This window comes from Arachis hypogaea, chromosome 14 (genome assembly GCF_003086295.3).
Source record: "Arachis hypogaea cultivar Tifrunner chromosome 14, arahy.Tifrunner.gnm2.J5K5, whole genome shotgun sequence".
Lineage (NCBI taxonomy): Eukaryota > Viridiplantae > Streptophyta > Magnoliopsida > Fabales > Fabaceae > Arachis > Arachis hypogaea.
The window spans coordinates 77712402-77722909 of record NC_092049.1 but is presented as its reverse complement, the minus strand read 5'-3'; the positions used below and the strand labels follow the sequence as shown (position 1 = coordinate 77722909).

The window sequence follows — 10508 nt, the reverse complement described above, 5'->3', positions numbered from 1 at the left end:
AAGTCTCTACCTTTAAGCCTGAAACCTACTTGTCTGCAACCTGACCTAGTCATAACTGTCTGATGAAGAGTATGTATATGCTGATCAAAAGGTAACTCCGACACTTTCAAGTCTTATTCCTCACTTTAGCAAACGAAATAAACGAATGCGAAGCCCCAGTATCATACAATGTAATTAAAGTCTTATCACCAATTAAACAAATACCTCTCATCAACAGATCTGCCTTGGAAGCATCCTTGGCATTCACAGCAAAGACTCGACCTTGATGCTGACTCTGGCCCGCATTCTGATTCCTCCCACGAGTGCAATCCCTCGCAATGTGGCCAGTCAACCCACAACTGAAGCAACCACCTAAACCAATCTTACATGATTTATAAGGATGGAAATGCCCACAACGTACACAAGTCAAATCCGGAGAATTCTTACTATGATTTCCTTTCCCCTTAGCGTACTGAAACTGAATCTGAGTGTTCTTCCTGAAGACTCCTTGACCTTGAGGCATATATCCTCCTCTTTTAAAACGTTGACTCTTCGGATGGAAATACTTGCCACGCCTCCAACTAGAAATCCCTCCATGAGTTTTCTTGGATGAAGCTACCGTCTTGGCATACTCTTCCACCACTCTCGCCTCGTTCACCAAGTCGGAGAAGACACGGATCTCCATAGGCGCCACAGCAGTCATAATGCTATCCTTTAGAACCCCTCTGGTACTTAATGTAATGCCAGCTCTTATAGGTCTCTGGGACACCCTGACATACCCTAGAAAATCTACAAAGCTCCTCAAACTTGTTGGTGTATTTTGCCACAGATAGGGAACCTTGCTTCAGCTGCATCAGTTCCATCTCCTTCGCTTCTCTTGTAGACACGGGGAAGTACTTCTTATAAAAGGCCGTTTGGAATACGTCCCATAGAACATCGGCGTTCTGAAGCTGTAGCAAGCGGCACTCAGCTTGCCACAAATGCTGGGCCTCTCCCACAAGCTGATAGGCGGCAAACTCGACATACTGATTGTTCGGAACGTGCTGTGCTTGTAAAGCACGCTCCATAGCCTAGAACCATTTGTCCGCTTCAGTAGGATTAGTTGATCCTTAGAAAAGTGGCGGATGAACCTTGAGGGACGTCGCCAAGGTCATTGGAACTCCTCTGGCGTTATCTCCGTTTTCCTCAGCATTATCATTAGCATTTCCTTCTCCATTTCCGTTTTTGTTCCCGGCCGGTTGGCCTAATCTATGCACAGCTTGCAGAGTTGCAGCAGGAATAGCTTCCATAGTGTTAGCGAGATTTGCCATTGTGATGAGCGGATAATTTATACGCTTTTTGGCATTGTTTTTAGTATGTTTTTAGTAGAATCTAGTTACTTTTAGGGATGTTTTCATTAGTTTTTATGTTAAATTCACATTTCTGGACTTTACTATGAGTTTGTATATTTTTCTGTGATTTCAGGTATTTTCTGGCTGAAATTGAGGGACTTGAGCAAAAATCAAATTCAGAGGTTGAAGAAGGACTGCTGATGTTGTTGGATTCTGACCTCCGCTGCACTCAAAATGGATTTTCTGGAGCTACAGAACTCGAAATGGCGCGCTTCCAATTGTGTTGGAAAGTAGACATCCAGGGCTTTCCAGAAATATATAATAGTTTATACTTTGCCCAAATACTTGGACCCCACAAGATTCCCACCTACCTCCACTCACTTCTTCTCACCCCTCTTTCACACAATCCCATAAACACTCTTCCCCAAAACTCTTCACCAATCACCTCAATCTCTCTTCCCCATCACCTCTTCACCACTCACATCCATCTACTCTCCCTCATAAACCTACCTCATAAACTCCACCTACCTTCAAAATTCAAAATCAATTTGGCCGAAACACACCTCCCCCCTCCTCTCCATATTTTCTTCTTCTTCTTCATCTATTCTTTCTTCTCTTGCTCGAGGACGAGCAAAATTCTAAGTTTGGTGTGGTAAAAGCATAAGCTTTTTGTTCCATTACCATTGATGGAACCCAAGACCAGAGAATCCTCTAGAAAAGGGAAAGGGAAGACAAAAGCTTCCACCTCCGAGTCATGGGAGATGGAAAGATTCATCTCCAAAGCTCATCAAGACCACTTCTATGATGTTGTGGCCAAGAAGAAGGTGATCCCTGAGGTCCCTTTCAAGCTCAAGAAGAATGAGTATCCGTAAATCCGACATGAAATCCAAAGAAGAGGTTGGGAAGTTCTAACAAAACCCGTCCAACAAGTTGGCATCCTAATGGTTCAAGAGTTCTATGCCAATGCCAATCACCATGGTTCGGCAGAAATACTTAGATTTTAGGCCGAAAAATGTGAGGTTGGCGTTTAACTTGCCTATGATGCAAGGAGATGCACGTCCCTACAGTAGAAGGGTCAACTTTAATCAAAGGTTGGACCAAGTCCTCATGGACATATGTGTTGAAAGAGCTCAATAGAAGATTGACTCCAAAGGCAAGCCGGTTCAACTAAGAAGACTGGACCTCAAGCCTGTGGCTAGAGGATGGTTGGAGTTCATCCAACACTCCATCATCCCCACTAGCAACCGATCTGAAGTTACTGTGGATCGGGCCACCATGATTCATAGCATCATGATTGGAGAGGAAGTAGAAGTTCATAAAGTCATCTCCCTTGAACTCTACAAAATAGCCGAAAAGTCCTCCCCCATGGCAAGGCTAGCTTTTCCTCATCTTATTTGCCATCTATGTTACTCAGCTGGAGCTTTCATTGAAGGAGACATTCCCATTGAAGAAGAGAAGCCCATCACTAAAAAAAAGGATGGAGCAAGTAAGAGAGCCCATTCATGGAACTCAAGAGGCACAGGAAGCTCATCACCATGAGATCCCGGAGATGCCTCAAATGCATTTTCCTCCACAAAACTATTGGGAGCAAATCAATACCTCCATAGGAGAATTAAGTTCCAACATGGGACAACTAAGGGTGGAACATCAAGAGCACTCCATCATCCTTCATGAAATAAGAGAAGATCAAAAAGCAATGAGGGAGGAGCAACAAAGATAAGGAAGAGACATAGAAGAGCTCAAGGACATCATTGGTTCCTCAAGAAGGAAATGCCACCATCACTAAGGTGGACTCATTCCTTGTTCTTACATTCTCTGTTTTTCGTTTTCTCTATGTTAAGTGCTTATCTATGTTTGTGTCTTCATTACATGATCATTAATAGTTAGTAACTTTGTCTTAAAGTTATGAATGTCCTATGAATCCATCACCTCTCTTAAATGAAAAATGTTTTAATTCAAAAGAACAAGAAGTACATGAGTTTCGAATTTATCCTTGAACTTAGTTTAATTATATTGATGTGGTGACAATGCTTCTTGTTTTCTGAATGAATGCTTGAACAATGCATATGTCTTTTGAAGTTGTTGTTTAAGAATGTTAAATATGTTGGCTCTTGAAAGAATGATGACAAGGAGACATGTTATTTGATAATCTGAAAAATCATAAAAATGATTCTTGAAGCAAGAAAAAGCAGCAAAGAGCAAAGCTTGCAGAAAAAAAAAAGAAAAAAAATAGAAAGAAAAAGCAAGCAGAAAAAGCCAAAGCTCTTAAAACCAAGAGGCAAGAGCAAAAAGCCAATAACCCTTAAAACCAAAAGGCAAGGGCAAATAAAAAGGATCACAAGGCTTTGAGCATCAGTGGATAGGAGGGCCTAAAGGAATAAAATCCTGGCCTAAGCGGCTAAACCAAGCTGTCCCTAACCATGTGCTTGTGGCGTGTAGGTGTCAAGTGAAAACTTGAGACTGAGCGGTTAAAGTCAAGGTCCAAAGCAAAAAAAAGAGTGTGCTTAAGAACCCTGGACACCTCTAATTGGGGACTTTAGCAAAGCTGAGTCACAATCTGAAAAGGTTCACCCAATTATGTGTCTGTGGCATTTATGTATCCGGTGGTAATACTGGAAAACAAAGTGCTTAGGGCCACGGCCAAGACTCATAAAATAGCTGTGTTCAAGAATCATCATACTGAACTAGGAGAATCAATAACACTATCTAAACTCTGAGTTCCTATAAGATGCCAATCATTCTGAACCTCAATGGATAAAGTGAGATGCCAAAACTATTCAAGAGGCAAAAAGCTACAAGTCCGGCTCATCTGATTGAAGCTATGTTTCATTGATAGTTTGGAATTTATAGTATATTCTCTTCTTTTTATCCTATTTGCTTTTCAGTTGCTGGGGGACAAGCAACAATTTAAGTTTGGTGTTGTGATGAGCGGATAATTTATACACTTTTTGGCATTGTTTTTAGTATGATTTTAGTAGAATCTAGTTACTTTTAGGGATGTTTTCATTAGTTTTTATGTTAAATTCACATTTCTGGACTTTACTATGAGTTTGTGTGTTTTTTTGTGATTTCAGGTATTTTCTGACTGAAATTGAGGGACTTGAGCAAAAATCAGATTCAGAGGTTGAAGAAGGACTGCTGATGCTGTTGGATTCTGACCTCCCTGCACTCAAAATGGATTTTCTGGAGCTACAGAACTCGAAATGGCGTGCTTCCAATTGCGTTGGAAAAGTAGACATCCAGGGATTTCCAGAAATATATAATAATCCATACTTTGCCCAAGTTTAAACGACGCAAACAGGCGTTCAACGCCAGCTCTCTGCCCAATTCTGGCGTCCAGCGCCAGAAACAAGTTGCAAAGTGGAGTTCAACGCCCAAACTGGCACAAAAGCTGGCGTTCAACTCCAAGAATGACCTCTCCACGTGTAGACTTCAAGATCAGCCCAAGCACACACCAAGTGGGCCCCGGAAGTGGATTTATGCATCAATTACTTACTTTTGTAAACCCTAGTAACTAGTTTAGTATAAATAGGACTTTTTACTATTGTATTAGATATCTTTGGATTATATTTTGATCTATTGATCACGTTTGGGGGATGGCCACTCGGCCATGCCTACCCTCTATTCACTTATGTATTTTCATACGGTAGAGTTTCTACACTCCATAGATTAAGGTGTGGAGCTCTGCTGTTCCTCAAAGATTAATGCAAAGTACTATTATTTTTCTATTCAATTCAACTTATTCCGCTTCTAAGATATTCATTCGCATTTCAACCTGAATGTGATGAACGTGACAATCATCATCATTCCCTATGAACGCGTGCCTGACAACCAATTCCGTTCTACCTTAGATTGAATGAGTATCTCTTGGATCTCTTAATCAGAATCTTCGTGGTATAAGCTAGATTGATGGCGGCATTCATGAGAGTCTGGAAAGTCTAAACCTTGTCTGTGGTATTCCGAGTAGGATTCAGGGATTGAATGACTGTGACGAGCTTCAAACTCGTGAGTGCTGGGCGTAGTGACAGACGCAAAAGGAGGGTGAATCCTATTCCAGCATGATCGAGAACCTCAGATGATTTGCCGTGCTGTGACAGAGCATTTGGACCATTTTCACAAGAGGATGAGATGCAGCCATTGACAAGAGTGATGCCTCCAGACGATTAGCCATGCAGTGACAGCGCATCGGACCATTTTCCAGAGAGGATAAAAAGTAGCCATTGACAACGGTGATGTCCTTACATAAAGCCAGCCATGGAAAGGAGTAAGACTGATTGGATGAAGACAGCAGGAAAGCAGAGGTTCAGAGGAACGAAAGCATCTCTATACGCTTATCTGAAATTCTCACCAATGATTTACATAAGTATTTCTATCCTTATTTTATTATATATTTTCGAAAACTCCAATACTATTTTATATCCGCCTGACTGAGATCTACAAGGTGACCATAGCTTGCTTCATACCAACAATCTCCGTGGGATCGACCCTTACTCACGTAAGGTTTATTACTTGGACGACCCAGTGCACTTGCTGGTTAGTTGTATCGAAGTTGTGAATGAAAAACGATTTATCAAGACGTGCGTACAGAGTTTTTAGCGCCATTGTCTGAGATCACAATTTCGTGCACCAAGTTTTTGGCGCCGTTGCCGGGGATTGTTCGAGTTTGGACAATTGACGGTTCATCTTGTTGCTCAGATTAGGTAATTTTCTTTTTGTTTTATTTTCAAAAATTTTTCAAAAATCTTTCAAAAATTTCTCCTTTGTTTTCGAAAAAAAAAATTTTTAAATAAATGTTTTCAAAAATATATTTTTCTTCAGAATTTTTAAGAATGAATTCTAGTGTTTCATGATGATTTGTTGAATCCTGGCTGGCTGTAAGCCATGTCTAATCTTTTGGACTGGGGTTTCAACTTATCATCACAAGAGCTTGTTGATTCTTACACACTTAGTTGCTCTATACATGGAAAGTATCAATATCTTCTAAAGCTTGGCTGGCTATTAAGCCATGTCTAACCCTCAGATTGGAGCTTTAGACTAAGATTGCAAGATTCCTGGAATTCATATTAAAAATTTTGGAATCCTTATTTTTCTTTTTCAAATAATTTTCGAAAAATCCAAAAAAAAATCATAAAATCATAAAAATCAAAAAAATATTTCATGTTTCTTGTTTGAGTCTTGAGTCAATTTTAAGTTTGGTGTCAATTGCATGTTTTAAAGTTTGCATAAAATTTTCGAAAAATTCATGCATTCATAGTGTTCTTCATGATCTTCAAGTTGTTCTTGGTAAGTCTTCTTGTTTGATCTTGATGTTTTCTTGTTTTGTGTCTTTTCTTGTTTTACATGTGCAATTTTGCATTCATAAAGTCGAAACATGAAAGATTTCTAAGTCTGGTGTCTTGCATGCTTTCTTTGCATTAAAAATTTTTCAAAAATAAGTTCTTGATGTTCATCTTGACATTCAAAGTGTTCTTGGTGTTCATCTTGACATTCATAGCATTCTTGCATGCATTCATTGTTTTGATCCAAAATTTTCATGTATTGAGTCTTTTTCATGTTTTTCCATCTCATCATTGAAAATTCAAAAATAAAAAAAAATATCTTTCCCTTTTTCTCTCTTAAAATTTCAAAAATTAGATTTGACTTTTCCAAAACTTTTTAAAATCTAGTTGTTTTTATGAGTCAAATCAAATTTTCAATTTAAAAATCTTATCTTTTTCAAAATCTTTTTCAAAAATCAAATCTTTTTCATTTTTCTTATTTATTTTCGAAAATTTTAAAAATATTTTTCAAAAATCTTTTTTTTATCTTTATCTCCTAATTTTCGAAAATAACATCATCAATTAATGTTTTGATTCAAAAATTTCAAGTTTGTTACTTGCTGGTTAAGAAAGATTCAAACTTTGAGTTCTAGAATCATATCTTGTGATTTCTTGTGAATCAAGTCATTAATTGTGATTTTAAAAATCAAATCTTTTTCAAAACTAATTTCAATCATATCTTTTCAAAAATATCTCTTTATCTTATCTTTTTCAAAATTTGATTTTAAAATATCCTTTCTAACTTCTTATCTTCTTATCCTTTCAAAATTGATTTTCAAATTTGTTTCAACTAACTAACTAACTTTTTGTTTGTTTCTTATCTTTTTCAAAACTACCTAACTAACTCTCTCTCTCTAATTTTCGAAAATATCTTCCCTCTTTTTCAAAATTTCTTTTTAATTAACTAATTATTTTAATTTTTTATTTTAATTTTCGAAAAATTACTAACCTTTTTCAAAAACTATTTTCGAAAATCACTAACTCTTTTTCAAAAATAATTGTTGAAAATTCTCCTTCTCTCTCATCTCATTCTATTTATTTATTCATCTACTAACACTTCATCTCACCAAAAATCCGAACCCTCTCTCTCTGAGTTCAGATTTCCTATTCTTTTTTTCTTCTACTCACACAGGGACCTCTATACTGTGGTAAAAAGGATCCCTATTATTATTGTTTTTCTGTCCCTCTTTTTCATATGAGCAGGAGCAAGGACAAGAATATTCTTGTTGAAGCAGATCCAGAACCTGAAAGGACTCTGAAGAGGAAACTAAGAGAAGCTAAATTACAACAATCCAGCAAGCACCTTTCAGAAATTTTTGAACAAGAAAAGGAGATGGCAGCCGAAAATAATAATAATGCAAGGAGGATGCTTGGTGACTTTACTGCACCTAATTCCAATTTACATGGAAGAAGCATCTCCATTCCTGCCATTGGAGCAAACAATTTTGAGCTGAAACCTCAATTAGTTTCTCTGATGCAGCAGAACTGCAAGTTTCATGGACTTCCATCTGAAGATCCTTTTCAGTTCTTAACTGAATTCTTGCAGATCTGTGATACTGTTAAGACTAATAGAGTAGATCCTGAAGTCTACAGGCTCATGCTTTTCCCTTTTGCTGTGAGAGACAGAGCTAGAATATGGTTGGACTCTCAACCTAAGGATAGCCTGAACTCTTGGGATAAGCTGGTCAAGGCTTTCTTAGCCAAGTTCTTTCCTCCTCAAAAGCTGAGTAAGCTTAGAGTGGATGTTCAGACCTTCAAACAGAAAGAAGGTGAATCCCTCTATGAAGCTTGGGAGAGATACAAAGAACTGACCAAAAAGTGTCCTTCTGACATGCTTTTAGAATGGACCATCCTGGACATATTCTATGATGGTCTGTCTGAATTAGCTAAAATGTCATTGGATACTTCTGCAGGTGGATCCATTCACCTAAAGAAAATGCCTGCAGAAGCTCAAGAACTCATTGACATGGTTGCTAATAACCAGTTCATGTACACTTCTGAGAGGAATCCTGTGATTAATGGGACGCCTCAGAAGAAGGGAGTTCTTGAAATTGATACTCTGAATGCCATATTGGCTCAGAACAAAATATTGACTCAGAAAATCAATATGATTTCTCAGAGTCTGAATGGAATGCAAGCTGCATCCAACAGTGCTCAAGAGGCACCTTCTAAAGAAGAGGCCTATGATCCTGAGAACCCTGCAATAGCAGAGGTAAATTACTTAGGTGAACCTTATGGAAACACCTATAACTCATCATGGAGAAATCACCCAAATCTCTCATGGAAGGATCAACAAAAGCCTCAACAAGGCTTTAATAATGGTGGAAGAAATAGGTTTAGCAATAGCAAGCCTTTTCCATCATCCGCTCAGCAACAGACAGAGAACTCTGAACAAAATACCTCTAATTTAGCAAACTTAGTCTCTGATCTGTCCAAGGCCACTGTAAGTTTTATGAATGAAACAAGGTCTTCCATTAGAAATTTGGAAGCACAAGTGGGCTAGCTGAGTAAAAGGATCACTGAAATCCCTCCTAGTACTCTCCCAAGCAATACAGAAGAAAATCCAAAAAGAGAGTGCAAGGCCATTGAATTAATTACCATGGCCGAACCTGTAAGAGAAGAGGAGGGCGTGAATCCCAAGGAGGAAGACCTCCTAGGATGTCCAGTGATCAATAAGGAGCTTCCCTCTGAGGAACCAAAGGAATCAGAGACTCATCTAGAGACCATAGAGATTCCATTGAACCTCCTTATGCCATTCATGAGCTCTGATGAGTATTCCTCTTCTGAAGAGAATGAGGATGTTACTGAAGAGCAAGCTGCCAAGTTCCTTGGTGCAATCATGAATCTGAATGCCAAATTATTTGGTATTGAGACTTGGGAAGATGAACCTCCCTTGTTCACCAATAAACTAAGTGATCTGGATCAACTGAGATTGTCTCAGAAGAAACAGGATCCTGGAAAGTTCTTACTACCTTGTACCATAGGCACCATGATCTTTGAAAAGGCTCTGTGTGACCTTGGTTCAGGGATAAACCTCATGCCCCTCTCTGTAATAGAGAAATTAGGAATCTTTGGGGTGCAAGCTGCTAAAATCTCATTAGAAATGGTAGACAGTTCAAGAAAACAGGCTTATGAACAAGTAGAGGACGTGTTAGTAAAGGTTGAAGGCCTTTACATCCCTGCTGATTTCATAGTCCTAGACACTGGGAAGGATGAGGATGAATTCATCATCCTTGGAAGACCCTTCCTAGCCACAGCAAGAGCTGTGATTGATGTGGACAGAGGAGAATTGATCCTTCAATTAAATGAAGACAACCTTGTGTTTAAAACTCAAAGATCTCTCTCTGTACCCATGGAGAGGAAGCACAGTAAGCTTCTCTCATTGCAGAGTCAACCAGAGCCCCCACAGTCAAACTCTAAGTTTGGTGTTGGGAGGCCACAACCAAACTCTAAGTTTGGTATTGAACTCCCATATCCAAACTCTAAGTTTGGTGTTGGGAAGTCTCAACAATGCTCTGAACGTCTGTGAGGCTCCATGAGAGCCCACTGTCAAGCTATTGACATTAAAGAAGCGCTTTTGGGAGGCAACCCAATTTTTATTTATCTAATTTTATTTTTCTTGTTCTTTCATGTTTTATCAGGTTCATGATCATGTGGAGTCACAAAATAAATATAAAAATTGAAAACGGAATCAAAAACAGCAGAAGGAAAATCACACCCTGGAGGAAGACCTTACTGGCGTTTAAACGCCAGTAAGAAGCATCTGGTTGGCGTTCAACGCCAGAACAGAGCATGGTTTTGGCGCTGAACGCCCAAAATGGGCAGCATCTGGGCGTTTGAATGCCAGAATTGCACCCTGGAGAAGAGCTGGCGCTGAACG

The 10508-nt window shown here is 38.9% G+C and overlaps 1 non-coding gene across 1 annotated transcript; it reads right to left on the bottom strand.

Moving 5' to 3' along the window:
- Nucleotides 1–8357: 8357 nt before the first annotated feature.
- On the bottom strand, nt 8358–8465 carry LOC112746507 (small nucleolar RNA R71). The gene has a single exon (XR_003174388.1). It is a non-coding gene; the product is annotated as a small nucleolar RNA R71 (small nucleolar RNA).
- Between the last annotated feature and the right edge of the window lie 2043 nt (nt 8466–10508).